Genomic DNA, 16,065 nt, shown 5'->3' on the forward strand with positions numbered 1-16,065 from the left:
TATTGCCTTTAGATCTGTGCTTCTGCAGTTCTCCTGCTCTGGTCCATCATGCAGAGTGCAGGGTCCCTCAGCTGGTTTCTTCTATCATAGCTCTGCGGTGCCTCCAGGCTGTATTGCCTTTAGATCTGAGCTTCTGTAGTTCTCCTGCTCTGGTCCATCATGCAGAGTGCAGGGTCTCTCAGCTGGTTTTCTTCTATCATAGCTCTGCGGTGCCTCCAGGCTGTATTGCCTTTAGATCTGTGCTTCTGCAGTTCTCCTGCTCTGGTCCATCATGCAGAGTGCAGGGTCTCTCAGCTGGTTTCTTCTATCATAGCTCTGCGGTGCCTCCAGGCTGTATTGCCTTTAGATCTGTGCTTCTGTAGTTCTCCTGCTCTGGTCCATCATGCAGAGTGCAGGGTCTCTCAGCTGGTTTCTTCTATCATAGCTCAGCGGGGCCTCCAGGCTGTATTGCATTTAGATCTGTGCTTCTGTAGTTCTCCTGCTCTGGTCCATCATGCAGAGTGCAGGGTCTCACAGCTGGTTTTCTTCTATCATAGCTCTGCGGTGCCTCCAGGCTGTATTGCCTTTAGATCTGAGCTTCTGTAGTTCTCCTGCTCTGGTCCATCATGCAGAGTGGAGGGTCTCTCAGCTGGTTTCTTCTATCATAGCTCTGCGGTGCCTCCAGGCTGTATTGCCTTTAGATCTGTGCTTCTGTAGTTCTCCTGCTCTGGTCCATCATGCAGAGTGCAGTGTCTCTCAGCTGGTTTCCTTCTATCATAGCTCTGCGGTGCCTCCAGGCTGTATTGCATTTAGATCTGTGCTTCTGTAGTTCTCCTGCTCTGGTCCATCATGCAGAGTGCAGGGTCTCTCAGCTGGTTTCTTCTATCATAGCTCTGCGGTGCCTCCAGGCTGTATTGCATTTAGATCTGTGCTTCTATAGTTCTCCTGCTCTGGTCAATCATGCAGAGTGCAGGGTCTCTCAGCTGGTTTCTTCTATCATAGCTCTGCGGTGCCTCCAGGCTGTATTGCCTTTAGATCTGTGCTTCTGTAGTCCTCCTGCTCTGGTCCATCATGCAGAGTGCAGGGACTCTCAGCTGGTTTCTTCTATCATAGCTTTGCGGTGCCTCCAGGCTGTATTGCATTTAGATCTGTGCTTCTGTAGTTCTCCTGCTCTGGTCCATCATGCAGAGTGCAGGGTCTCTCAGCTGGTTTCTTCTATCATAGCTCTGCGGTGCCTCCAGGCTGTATTGCCTTTAGATCTGTGCTTCTGTAGTTCTCCTGCTTTGGTCCATCATGCAGAGTGCAGGGTCTCTCAGCTGGTTTTCTTCTATCATAGCTCTGCGGTGCCTCCAGGCTGTATTGCCTTTAGATCTGAGCTTCTGTAGTTCTCCTGCTCTGGTCCATCATGCAGAGTGCAGTGTCTCTCAGCCGGTTTCTTCTATCATAGCTCTGCGGTGCCTCCAGGCTGTATTGCATTTAGATCTGTGCTTCTGTAGTTTTCCTGCTCTGGTCCATCATGCAGAGTGCAGGGTCTCTCAGCTGGTTTCTTCTATCATAGCTCTGCGGTGCCTCCAGGCTGTATTGCATTTAGATCTGTGCTTCTGTAGTTCTCCTGCTCTGGTCCATCATGCAGAGTGCAGGGTCTCTCAGCTGCTTTCTTCTATCATAGCTCTGCGGTGCCTCCAGGCTGTATTGCATTTAGATCTGTGCTTCTGTAGTTCTCCTGCTCTGGTCCATCATGCAGAGTGCAGGGTCTCTCAGCTGGTTTCTTCTATCATAGCTCTGCGGTGACTCCAGGCTGTATTGCCTTTAGATCTGAGCTTCTGCAGTTCTCCTGCTCTGGTCCATCATGCAGAGTGCAGGGTCTCTCAGCTGGTTTCTTCTATCATAGCTCTGCGGTGCTTCCAGGCTGTATTGCATTTTGATCTGTGCTTCTGTAGTTCTCCTGCTCTGGTCAATCATGCAGAGTGCAGGGTCTCTCAGCTGGTTTCTTCTATCATAGCTCTGCGGTGCCTGCAGCTCTGACAGAAGATAATCCTCTGCCATATGCATCAACAAAGTGGCATTTGCAGTTTCACTGATTTGTCCGCGTCAGAGAAAGGAGTTGGCAGCCGAGTGTTGCTGGGAATTATAGTTATAGTAGTGTGCGAATAGGAAAGAAACATTATATTGAGCTTAGGGTTTAGATTCGCGTGCAGCAATTGGTAAGGAAGGAGGTCTCCACTCCACCTTTCCCTAGTGTCAGGGCTCCCTTTCCACATCCCTTCATGTTACACTAGTCTTTCCCACACCTTGCGGGACACATAGATATTTGGACTTGTAATAATGTTAATTAATAGTGAAACCAACAGACTAATTCGTTTTTAAACCTTAAAAAATTGGCAGTGAACATGTAATAGGCCTGGAGATCAAATTCTTATTTAAAAAAAATTACAACAAAAATACCTTAGTGTCATAAGAATAAATACTTCTCTGCATGGAGGTATTCTGGTATGATATTCCTGACCTCAGCAGCTCCAAAAGATGGTCAAATGTAGATACGCTCATCCGACAATAGTCATAAAACTTTTGAGGATGCAAGCGTAGCTCATAATACAGTCTACTAAACTTACCTTTTGCGGCCCTTTTTGTCAGAAGTGGATGGATCCAGTTTGGATGCGGCCTCCTCGGATCAGCTACAGTTGGGTAGGGCTCGCCATAGCGCCAAGATAAGACCCAGTGGAAAAGGGTACGCTCTGTATCAGGTTGAATTATTATTATTATTTATTATTATAGTGCCATTTATTCCATGGCGCTTTACATGTGATAGGGATATACATAGCAAAAACATTTACATAATCTTAACAAAACGAGTCAGCGACTGGTACAGGAGAAGCGAGGACCCTGTCCGCGAGGGCTCACAGTCTACAAGGAATGGCTGAGGATACAGTAGGTGAGGGTAGAGGAGGTCATGCAGTAACGTGGTGGAGCGGTGGTTATTGCAGGTAGTAGGCTTGTCGGAAGAGGTAGGTCTTCAGGTTTCTTTTGAAGGCTTCCATGGTAGGCGAGAGTCTGATGTGTTGGGGTAGAGAGTTCCAGAGTAGGGGGGATGCACGGGAGAAATCTTGTATGCGATTGTGGGAAGAGGAGATAAGAGGGGAGTAGAGAAGGAGATCTTATGAGGATCGGAGGTTGCATGCTGGTATAGTACTGGGAGACTAGATCACAGATGTATGGAGGAGACAGTTTCTGGATGGCTTTGTATGCCATGGTTGGGGTTTTGAACTGGAGTCTCTGGGCAATGGGGAGCCAGTGAAGGGATTGACAGAGGGGAGAGGCCGGGGAATAGCGGGGGGATGTTGTTGCCAAAAAATACTTCAAAACCAGGCTACAGCGGTATTATGGGGGAATATCCCAAGATGATATATGTGCTCACAGTGTGGGACATGGAAACGAGGCTTTTTATAGGGTTCTACACAAGGATTTCTTAGGCATCTTAGTGAAAATACATGATGAAAATTACAAGGCAGACGGATGCCATTCGCATCACATACGCTCATATGTGAAAAAGACCGCACAATCACACTACACTCGCAGAGCAATAGAAAGAAAAATAGCCTGACACTCATCCGACTCCTGCATTAAAATAAGACGCGAGTGTGACTGCGGCCTAAGAAGGGTTATGATAGGAATCGTTGGAGTCAGAGTCCTGGAAAGTATTGTCAGAGGAATCAAATTCAGAGGAGCTGGAACATGAGATTTGGAGGCAGATTTGTGGTATGAATGGGGTATTAATATTGATTTGGGGGTGTGTAGTGTTCCACTCCATCTACCCCATTCATACACCTGGTTAAGTGTATAGTCATTATTATCACGTTGGAATTTATTTTTCTTCATAGACATAATGCTGTCTTCCAATTTGGTGATCGTTTGTTGCGTTTTACTTATAAATGCTCCATGTTCTGTTAGATTTATATGGCTCCAATGTTAGTTTAATATCATTCATTTATGATTGAACAGCAATTCATTTTTGCTCTTCATTCTTAACAATAAGACACATGAGATTTAGAGAACATGTAGTAAGTAAATGGTTCCATTGCTCCACAAATTGCTGGGAATAAATGGTTGTCGGAAGTTTTTTGATCCGTAGTCCTCTAGCGACCATATCTTTATCAATATAATTCCGTAATGTTGTTTTGTCCCACCATGTTTTCATTTCATAAATCATGATTTTTTTTTAAGTTTCCTTAAGTTGTCAAACATGGAATTAGGAGTCTGATCCGACTGTCTGCCATTATCGGCCATAACCGCCACACCATACGCCCTTATGAACCATGGCCTACACCATGGCTGTCTCCTCTCTAGTTTTCCCTATGACCTAAATAATCCTCCTATACTATAAGGCCTCCACACTGTCCGCCTTAATGAGCTATACCCACCACATTGTCTGCCATTATCAGCTATAACCGCTACACCATCCGCCCTTATCAACCATTGCCTATACCATGGCTGTCTCCTCTCTAGTTTTCCCTTACACTCTCTATATCTCCACACTGCCCCCCACCATGCTAACCTCTCTCCATATTGTGCCATTTCACACTGCCCTCTCTCAATATCCATTCTGTGTCTCTTTTCACACTATGCCCTCATACTGCTCTCTCCAAACTGTATCCCACAGCTCCCAGTATAATGTCCCCCACAGCTCCCAGTATAATGTCCCCCACAGCTCCCAGTATAATGTCCCCCACAGTCCCTAATGTAAAATGATGTCCTCTACAGCCAGCCATCCTTTATCATAGAGGAAAATGAGATCATTGGGTTTGAAACATAGAGCAACAGGTCATCTGAATATAGAGCTAGTTTATAGTGATGTGAGCCTATAGTAACGCCACTAATATCTGGATTTGTATGTAATGCTACCACTAAATGTTCCATCAGAGGAACATAAGGGACAACCTTGCCTCGTCCCATTTTTAATAGAAAATGTGTCCGATAGAAAGATAGAAGGCCGTTTACCCCAACTATCACTTTAGGGTCAGTGTATAAGGATAGAAGTTTAGATAACAAGAAATAACCCAACCCAGTTTGTGGTAGGGCGCTCTTCAAGAAAGTCCAATGCACTGTGTTGAATGCTTTTATTTCGTCAAAAGAAACATGGCACATTGGGATCCCCTGGCTTTTTGCATGGGAAATTAACAACAATGTTTTATTTGTATTATCATGAGCTTCTCTAACCTTAACAAAGCCAACCTGATCGTTGCTAACAATTGAGGGTAGATAGTGGGAGAGCCGTGTTGCAATTATTTTAGAGAATATTTTGACGTGTACATTATTGATATTGGATAAATATAAGGGCAGGTATTTTGTTATTTTCCAGGCTTTGATATAACCGTTATATGAGCATCGAGTGATTGGGGGGCAAAGGGGTCTTATGAGATATTATTAAACACTTTTGCTAAAAATGGTAATAACAGAGGTGCAAACATCTTATAATAAAATCTATTATTGAATCTATCTGGCCCAGGGCTCTTCCCAGTAGGGAATGATTTAATGGCCTCTCATATCTGTTGCTCAGTGAAAGCTTTGTCTAGTACCTTCTGCTCGGGGGTCTGTAAGGAAAGTAGGGCAGTGTCCAGAATATATTTGTCAATTTTTGTTTCAAGACTATTAGGCGACACGTCGTGGTATTGTGCATGAATATTATATAGTGATCTATAACAGCAATGAAATGCTTCCTCTATGTCAGTGGGGTTATGAATCTATAGACGGGTGCCCCTTTTATTCTGGATACATATGTCCTTTGCTTGTGTGGATGTAACCTCCTTGTCAATGAGCGGCCACATTTATCTGTGAATTCATACGAGTATCTTCACATGCGATCTTGGTATTTTATACACGTTTCATCTATTAATGACCTTCGCTCCTTTCTTTTTCCAATCAGACCGTTTTTATTGAACAAAACAAAGAATTACCAACATTTTGTTTTTCTTATAGAAACATTGTGAGAAAAACAATAAAAAGAAAGAAAAACCAGTAACAACACAACAACCGGTGTACAATGATACAAATCCCAATATCGCTCTATAGTACAAGGTTTTGGAATAGTAATTTTACATTTGTACATAAATATCTGAAATATTCCTGACTGCTTATTTTTTTCCCTATTGGGACATCAAAAGAAAAAGAATATATCTAAGAAGGGACAATTATATGGACTGAGACAATTATTATTCGCTGACACCTTGGGTATCAGGATATAAATTCCTGGTTTACTGTAAGGAAATGGACAAACGGTCCAGTATAGTATTTCTGAGAAGGTTTTCTGAAGCCATACCGGGGGTAATTAACCATTGTTCCATATGTGTATGGATTTCTTGAGAGCGTTTCTTCATATATAAGCTTCCTTTCCAAGCATAGTGTCATTTATCCTGGATTTTAGTTCTGTTATCGTTGGGGGAGAATTGTCTATCCAATGTAGTGCCAGCAACTATCTGGCTAGAATAATATTCTGGAGCTAGCTATTGCCATATGGGAGTCTGGTCTACGTCCTCTCCCAGGAGTCTCAGGATATAGATTTTAGGTTCCAACTGAAGTTGTATCCCAAATACAGATAGTACAAGAGCGATCACCACATTACAGTAGTCGCCAATATTCCTACATCATATGTATCAGGTGGCCGTCATTTTGACCACATCTAGGGCATGTGTCATCCGTTTATATTAAAATTTTAAATAAAATACTTGGGGATCTATATACCCTATGAATGAGAAGAATTTGGGACAATCTTTGTGACTCTGACAATGAAAGATTCGCTGTCAAATCCAAGTTTCCTCAGATAAAGGACCCACATCCTCCTCCCATTTTGTCTTTAACTATCAAAGGATATTTACCCAAATGTAGGGCAAGTAACTGCCTATAAATAAGGGATATTAGACATTTAGTATCCACCGCTGTAGCAATGGTATCTATCGGGTGATGTCTATCAATCAGTATGGCGTTTATTCTAGTTGTGTGTTATATGCATGACGTATTTGCAGATACTGATAAAGCACCCTATGTGAAAGGCTAAAATCTGCCTTTATTGGTTCAAAGCCCTTGAATAATCCATTCCTTAAGAGTTCTGATACCAAACATATACCCCTATCCTCCCACTCACTAACATTATTTAGTTTCTGTAGCTCTGTTAAGTTATAGTTGTGCCATAAAGGAGTATAGTTTTGGACTTTTCAATCCCCAGAATATTTTTACCCCTATCTCACACCTTATATATTAACTTTAGTTTAGGACATTTTAGGTCATTTTCTCGAGGAGGCCCCATATCTAGTATCGAGAATGGAAGCTTCAGCTTGGTTCCTTCCATAAGTAGGTGCCCGGAAATTCCACAATATTTGGGAGTAACCCATCCATGAAACTACCTTAGCTGCTTTCTAGCGTTAAGCAGGTCTGCGTATGTCTGGAGGGAAGTAGATCATTTATGTTGTTTGTCAAGGAGATCAATCCGCTCAAGCAAATGGGAGACTTTAGCTGCTTTTCTCTTTTTAGCCGGCATCCATGTTTTATTAGTATCCCTCTGAGGATGCATTTGAGAGCTTCCCATTGAAATGGTAAGGCAGTTTCATTATGCTCATACTTGTGAAGGAGTCTATAGTCTCAAGAAGGTCTGAGACACAGAGTGAGTCTTTCAGCAGATTATCATTAAGTTCCCACGGTTGAAGCCTTGGTGGAGTCAGGTATAGTCAGATTACAAGATACAGGAGCATGATCTGACCATACAGCAGTCCCTATCAGAGATGTAGGCTGCCATGTAAGCAAGTGATGGCAATTTAATGAAAATTCTCTACGGCTATGCATATTGAGTATAGGAGAATAATACGTATAATCCTTTACATCTGGATGTTGTATCTTCCATACATCGACCAGTTGGAAAGACCGGAGCACGTTTAGCAAAGCTTTTCGGTGATTTAGATTGGTGACTCCAGCCCAGGAACCCTCTAAAGAAGGATCCAAGGCAAAATGAAAGTCACCTTCAATGATGATAAGGTCCTACAGAAAATGTTTTAGTTTGTTTAAGTATTGACATCATGTCTTAATTAGGTCACAATTAGGGAGATAGAAGTTTGCCAAAGTCAAAATTTTGGAGTAGATCGAGATCTTAAACACATACATCCTCTCAGTGTCAGACAGTGTTTCTACAATAGTATGCGGCAGTGATCTGTGTCGGCCTATACTCAGTGGAAGAGTGGCACCTAAAACTCTATTTAGATATATCTTATTATATTCTGAAAGAAATAAGTACGCATCTGCAAACTGTCTCTCTCATCAGGGAAAAGAAGATTCATTTCAGGAGCTCATATGATTGGCAGGTTCCTTTTCCGTCTGGGTGCATCACCATCAAATTCCTGATCCATTGAAAGCCTTCTGTGAGGTGCCGAAACTCTGTGGCAATGGTGGAGAAGGTGGCCAGTCAGATATATGGATTCTGGGAATGTCCAGGACATCACAGAATGGTCTCATGTCGCTTTGATCTTTCAAAGTATACAATGTTCCATTTTCTTCGGACTTACAGCTGGAAAGGGTACCACAGGAGTACATCATGTCATTTTCCTAGAGAGCATCAAGTAGTGGTGTCAATACCCTTCTTTGAGCAAGTGCCATTCAGGATAGATCTGGGAGCAATTGTATGCGTTTTCCATTGAAATCACCAGGACCCATCTCCCTGCTTTCCTCACAACGGCCTCTTTTACATTGAAAAAATGTATGTGACCAATAATGTCCCTTGGACGCTCAGGATCTGGCCATGATTGCCTAATGTACGGTGCGCCTTGTCGATCTCCAGCTCCTTATCAATAGGGTCACCAAGAATATAATTGAACAATGTCCACAGTGTTGGCATAATCGCTTGTGCATTGATGATTTCAGGATATTATTGTGATTTTCTTGGTCATCAATGATATTAAAGAGACTGTTTATTTGCTGGCTGTGAAGATCCAGTGTTTGTTTCTGAGCATTTTGATGGCCACAACTTGTACGACATCATCCTCTTATTTCTGTACCTTGTCAGTAAGCTGTGATAGGCTAGAAGTGAGGGGACGTATTTCAGTTTTGTACGTGGTCTTCAGCCTTTGTATATGTGGAACCCCAGGGGTCTGGTTACCACAGTAATAGCAATATTACGTCTGTGAGCAGGTGGGAGGTCTCCTGGTCAGGAATCCTAAGCATGCCACACCTCCTGCCCAGTCCTGGGAGGGGAAGAACTTCCCCTATATAAACTGGGGCTGAGGTGGGGTTAGAAAAAGAGAACACAGACAGAGACAGAGACACAGTCTGGTCTGGTGTGGATCAGTTACAGGGAAAATAAGAACAGGAGCTCTGTGGGAGCAGTGATAAAAGGAGTCCGGGACTGGAAGCTGTAGAGCTCGTCCGGACTGAAGAGATCTCACCGGACACGGAGTCCGAGGCTGTGGGGACTGTTCCATACCCAGCAGCAGAAACCGACCGGCAGGGGATTTCAGGTCCTCCGGCCAAGAAACCCGAAGGTACGGTCACACGCAAGGGACCAGCACCGCCGTCGTGGAGCGGAGGCTACCAGAAGGCCCCGAGTCACCGCCCATACGGGTGAGCACCACACGGTACACTCAGGGATGTGGGCTACTTTTACCCGCTTCTAGCAAGGTAGCCAAGAAGAGTACAGTTAGTTGGGGAGGCCTACAACTCCGCCTGGCCAGGGGAGATCCTGTCTGCTCACGGACTGACCAGACCCCGACCGCTAGCCAGTACTCCCGGGAGGGTCTATCTTTGTCACCAGTAAAGACCCTGAACTACACCGCACCGTCTCTGAGTGGTTCCTGGTGCCTGCGTGCAATTCTACCATCCCCATCATCCACGTCCGCTGCCCTGAGGCCATACCCCTCCCGTTGGGGGTTATACTACCCACGCTGCACAACTGTACCACCGGCCTCAGCGGTCTGCCCTGCAGCGGCGGTTTCGTAACCGCATTCAACGGGTGGCGTAGTCGAACAATATCACATCTGCCACTAAAAACATCGCCACTTAGTTTGACACCCTGGGCACGGACCGGGTCACCGCCACGAGGACTACCACCCCCAACAGATCCGGCTCCGGGTATTCCCCAAACATGGCCCAGGGGGCGCGTCAACTTTTGGCGTAGTCGGCAGGATCTCGTACCCGCAACCACCGGGTACTGCGTGCCTGAAAAAGACTGTTAAACTTACCTGTGGTGAAGATTCCCGCCATCCGACGCCATCTTTTGCCTTCTTCCCGCCATCCGTGGAGTCTTCCCGCCATTGGATGCCATCTTGAGGACGCCGCGCGGGAAGAAGAGGGGCGTGGACTCCGAAAGCGCGTGAGAACTGAAGCCCCGCCTCACGTCCGGACATTGCGTAAGGTCCTGGAAGGAGCCCAGCAGATGCCGACGTCACAGGAGCGCGACGGAAGGTCCTCAACCCTGACGATCCACTGCGGAGCCACGGCCTACGGAAGAGGATCATCGCAAGGTAGGCCACGGTCCACTAGGGGGGAGAAGGATGTCGGATACGGAGGAGAGCTTCACTGCCACAGCCACCGCCAGCGCCACCGCTGCTGCGGTCATGCCTTTCACCATGCCCTACATCCCGGGGGCAGCCTGGCTACCCCAGTACTCAGGGGAGTCACATACCCTAAATGACTTCAGAGAAAGGCTGGATAGCCTCTTCCAGGTGTACCCCCTCACAGAAGAGCAAAAAGTGAGCATCCTGGTGGCTCAATTAACAGGGGCAGCCCAAAGGGAGGTAAAGTCCTGGCCACTTGGGAGGAGGAGGACTGTCGCAGAGATACTAGCCCGGCTGAAGGACACCTTTGATACCCGTACCTCAGCCGAGATCAAGCTTAGATTCTACGGGTGCAAGCAGCGAGCACATGAGAATATAAGGGACTATGCACTAAACCTACAAGAGGCCCTGAGAGCCGTTAAGCAGGCCGACCCTGACGGCGTGGGAAACGAAGACAAGCTGTTGACTGAACAATTTATAGAGGGTCTACATTGCAATGCCCACCGAACCCAGTTGCGGGCAATGGCCTTACAGGACCCTCATCTGGACTTTGCACAGTTCAAGGACAGAGCCATCCGGGTGCTCCGAGAACAGGCACCAGGTGGCGCTGTGACCCACAAACGCCCTGCTACCACTTACCACCAGGAGACGGCGCCCTTGTCGGCAGGGCCTGTGGGAGCTGATGCGCAGGCTTTAAACAATGACCCGGCTACAGACCTGCACCATCAGGTCCAAGAGCTAACTAAAAGCGTTGCCGCGCTAACCCGAACTGTGCAGTCTTTACAGGTTTCTACTCCAGGGAAGATCCAGCTGGCATCCGGACCGGAGGATATCCCGTGGCGCCGACCAAGGAGGACCCCACCGGCCAGAGGAAGACCCAGTGACCGATACAACGAGGACGGACAACCCATCTGCCGCCGCTGCAATCAACCCGGACATATGGCAAGGTACTGTCCTTTAAACTGGCACAACCTGGGGTAGAGGGCCAACCCCTAGGAATAAGATCACCAGGCCCATCGAACTGGCGTGACAAATACGTGGGAGGACGTCCAGTCTTGCCTGTAGTACTGGATGGCATTCCTATGAGTGCCCTACTTGACACCGGGTCACAGGTCACCACCATCCCGTACGTGCTCTTCAAGCAGTACTGGAATGACTCGGATATAACCCGCTACCCAAACGACGACTTGAGTATCATCGCCAGCAATGGTCAGCCCGTGCCACAGATTGGATTTAAAGAGATGACCATTAAAATCGGTAAAGTCGAACTGGCAGCACAGGGACTGATCATTGTGGACATTGACAAGCGCGAGAGTCACCCAAAGATAACTCTAGGAACTAATGTGATTGAAAATTGTCTTGCAGAGGTGATTCTTATTTTACAGCAGGTTGCCAAGAACGCCAGCTCCGGCCAGCAGCGAGTGCTCCAAAAAGAGATCCGGGCACTGATGCGACGGCAACAGGTGGAACTCTCCGGTGGTGAGATTGGTAGCGTGAGAATGTGTGACCCTTTCCCTATTGCCATGCCCCCGAAAAGTGAGATGATGATTTGGTGCCGGGCAGCTATTGGTCTCAGAGGTAGAGACTACAAAGCAATGGTAGAACCCGTCTACTCAGACAGTAGGCCCACCATTTTGACAGCACGGGGGGTGGTTGATGTACGCCATGGGAGGGTGCCCGTTCGCATAATAAATATCGGGAAGAGGGAAGTGTACCTGCCCCGGTATGCTACGCTAGCCAAATTGTATACCATCAACCAAAATTCTGTACAGTCCGTGGAACCCTTGCCTCCATCTCATCCAGAGGAAGGTAACGGCTCTAAGCAACAAATGGAGGACTGGTGTCAGCAACTGCATTTGGGTACTGACTCCACTCCCTCACACCAGAAACAGGGAGTCTATCGGGTGGTTCGAGAGTACGAGAGAGTGTTTAGTAAACACCCGCTGGACTTCGGGCGAGTAAAGGGGGTAGAACACCACATCCCCACGGGAGACCATCCTCCCATAAAGGAGAGATACCGACCCGTACCCCCTGCACACTACCAACACGCCAAGGGGATGCTTAGAGACATGAAGGAGGCTGGGGTAATCAGGGATAGCTGTAGCCCCTGGGCAGCTCCACTAGTCTTGGTTAAAAAGAAAGACAACACTATGAGAATGTGTGTAGATTACCGGAAAATCAACCGTATCACACACAAAGATGCGTACCCCTTACCAAGGATAGAGGAGTCTTTGGCTGCTTTAAAATCTGCTAACTTCTTCTCCACTTTGGATCTCACTAGCGGGTACTGGCAGGTTCCTGTAGCAGAGGCGGATCGGGAGAAGACCGCATTCACCACCCCGATGGGACTTAGCGAGTTTACCTGCATGCCGTTCGGACTCTGCAACGCACCAGGAACCTTCCAACGATTGATGGAATGCTGTCTGGGACACCGGAACTTTGAGACGGTCCTGCTGTACCTGGACGATGTTATAGTTTATTCCAAAACCTACGAGGACCACCTGAAACACCTGGCGGAGGTGTTTGAAGCCCTGGCAAACTACGGTCTGAAGGTGAAACCGTCGAAGTGTCACCTGCTAAAACCAAAAGTGCAGTACCTGGGACACGTGGTGAGTGCTGACGGAGTGGCTCCCGACCCTGATAAGATCACCGCGATTAAGGAATGGCCAAGACCCTCCAGCGTAAAGGAAGTGCGGCAGTTCCTCGGGTTGGTAGGCTACTACCGAAGATTCATTCCCGGCTTCACCAAAAAGGCAGCTCCTATGCAGGACCTCCTGATAGGCCAGTCCAGGAAGGCCAAGAACCAGAAGCCGCCCTTCAGATGGGAGAAGCTGGAAGAAGAGTCCTTCCGCCAGCTGAAGATGGCCCTCACGGGGGATGAAATCCTGGCGTACCCGGATTACAGCCAGCCCTTTATCCTCTACACCGACGCAAGTAACATCGGGCTAGGAGCCGTACTGTCCCAGATCCAGCAGGGGAGAGAACGGGTAATTGCTTACGCCAGCCGAAAACTGCGACCCACCGAAAGAAACCCTGAGAATTACAGCTCATTCAAGCTAGAGTTCCTGGCAGTGGTGTGGGCAGTCACCGAACGCTTTAAGCACTACCTCGCCTCTTCCCGGTTCACCGTGTACACGGATAACAACCCGTTGACACACCTGGACACTGCAAGACTCGGTGCCCTGGAGCAGAGATGGATGGCCCGCCTGTCCAACTATGAGTTCACGATTAAATACCGGGCAGGACGCTCCAATACCAACGCGGATGCCTTGTCCAGAATGCCAAACCTACCGGACGTAGGGGAAGATCCAGAGGAACTGGAAGAGGTTGAACTCCCCGCATTCCACCGTCATGGGACTACCCAGTATTCCCACCGTGTAAGGGGTAAGCAATCCACTACGTTCAACCCCTTACCTCATTACAACTGGGCAGAAACGCAAGACAGTGACCCCGCCGTCCGACTGGTGAAGGAGATGCTGACTCAGCCAGATGCCCGCCTTGACCCAGACGCTCCGGAGGAGACCAAGCAACTGTGGGCTGAGAAGAGTCGACTGTTCCTTTACAAGGGGAAGTTGTGCCGCAGAATGGTTAACTCCCGGATGCATGAACTGGTCTGGCAAGTAGTGGTGCCAAGAAGAGACGCGGCAATGGTACTGGAGGCATACCATGACGGAGCTGGGCACTTCGGATGGAAGAAGCTGGAGTTCCTGCTGCACGGGCGGTTCCACTGGGTAGGCATGAGAGGAACCATCGAGAGGTGGTGCAGAGACTGTGGCCCATGCAACCTAAGAAGGAAGGACCGTGCCAGCCAGAAGACTCCCCTGCAGTCCATCGTCACCAGGCAGCCGTTGGAACTGGTAGCCTTGGACCATGTAAAACTGACCCCCAGCAGAAGTGGCTACGTCTATGCGTTAACCATCGTGGATCACTACTCCCGGTTCTTGGTTGTAGTCCCCGTCAAGGACTTAACGGCTCAAACAGCAGCTAGAGCCTTCCAGCAGCACTTCTGCCGTCCACACGGATACCCAGAGCAGGTGCTGACGGACCAAGGACCTGCCTTTGAAGCGGAAGTCTTCCGGGAGTTCTGCACCCTGTATGGCTGCCGGAGGATAAGAACAACACCCTATCATCCGCAAACCAATGGACTCTGCGAGAAGATGAACCAGGTGGTGATAGACCTTCTGAAAACATTGCCCCTGGAAGAACACAGTCTGTGGCCTGAGAAACTGCCTGATCTGGTGGACCTATACAACCACATCCCTGTAGGTTCTACCAACTGTACCCCGGCTTACCTAATGAGAGCAAGACCTGGTAAGCTGCCTGTTGATCTGGATATGGGAGTCCTGACACCCGAGGACACTTCACCAGAAGCAGACTGGGACACAGAGAGGCAGCAGCAGTACCGGAAAGTACAGGAGAGCGTTGAGCGAAGTCTCCGTCAAGCAAGAGAAAGACAGGAGAAGACTTATAACCAGCATGCTCCCGCTGTTCCCCTGGTACCTGGAGAGCGGGTCTTGAAGAGGAAAAGGCGGCTCCACAAGTTGGACGACCAGTGGGAGAAGGACCCGTACACCGTACTGCCATCAAGTCATGAAAACCCGAAAGTCTGCACAATCAGTAAGGATGGAGGAGAAACCACAGCCATTGTCTCCCGAGATCACCTGAAGAAGTGTCCTGAGCAGCTGCGAAACCCTGAAGATCAAGAAAACCCTCGACCCGCAGAGGAAAGGGAAGAGATGGTCAGTACTGTACTCGGAGACTTCCCTCGATCTTGGACACAAGTAAATGGCGCTGTTGTAGTACCCGTCCTCACCTTCCTCCAGCCAGCATCCCAAGTGCCTACGGAAAAACAGGTAGAGCTGGAAGAGCAACCGGTCCAGGAGGCAGAAGATCCCACACAAGCAGACCAGGGAATCGACCCTCTGCTTATAGTGAGCCTGCCGTGCCCCTAGTGAGCCAAAGAGTCCGTAGACAGCTGCCCAGCTTACCTTTAACAGCTCCTACACCCTGTAGTGCAGGACCAGTTAGTGAGCTCCATAGGTCCACTAGAGCCACTAGAGGCCAGTTGCCCGTACGTTGGAGGATCTAAAGTGTTCAGACTGTTTTATTGATATTTACCTGTTTACTGTTGCTTGTAAATAATTATGTTTTTCCAGTTATGTTATAGGTGTTTTTGTGGATTAACCAGAACTCTGTTGTATATATGTTTGGAGCGTAACCCAGGAACGGACTAAAGACTGTTAAAGACTCGGGGCAGGACAGACCCCTACCTGGTTACGGCTCCCTGTTCTTTGGTGAAATGGACACCCTTTTTGTTTCAAAAATTGCACCCGGTTGCGGACACGCCGTGACCACTTTAACATGTTTTTCCTTATTGTATTGTTCCTGTTTATACCCTGTTATGTTTTCAAAAAATATGTTTAGTCCCGGAGTACTAAATTTTACTAGGGGGGAATGTGGAACCCCAGGGGTCTGGTTACCACAGTAATAGCAATATTACGTCTGTGAGCAGGTGGGAGGTCTCCTGGTCAGGAATCCTAAGCATGCCACACCTCCTGCC

This window comes from Phyllobates terribilis, unplaced genomic scaffold (genome assembly GCF_046119375.1).
Source record: "Phyllobates terribilis strain yellow unplaced genomic scaffold, ASM4611937v1 Scaffold_12__6_contigs__length_324123572, whole genome shotgun sequence".
NCBI lineage: Eukaryota > Metazoa > Chordata > Amphibia > Anura > Dendrobatidae > Phyllobates > Phyllobates terribilis.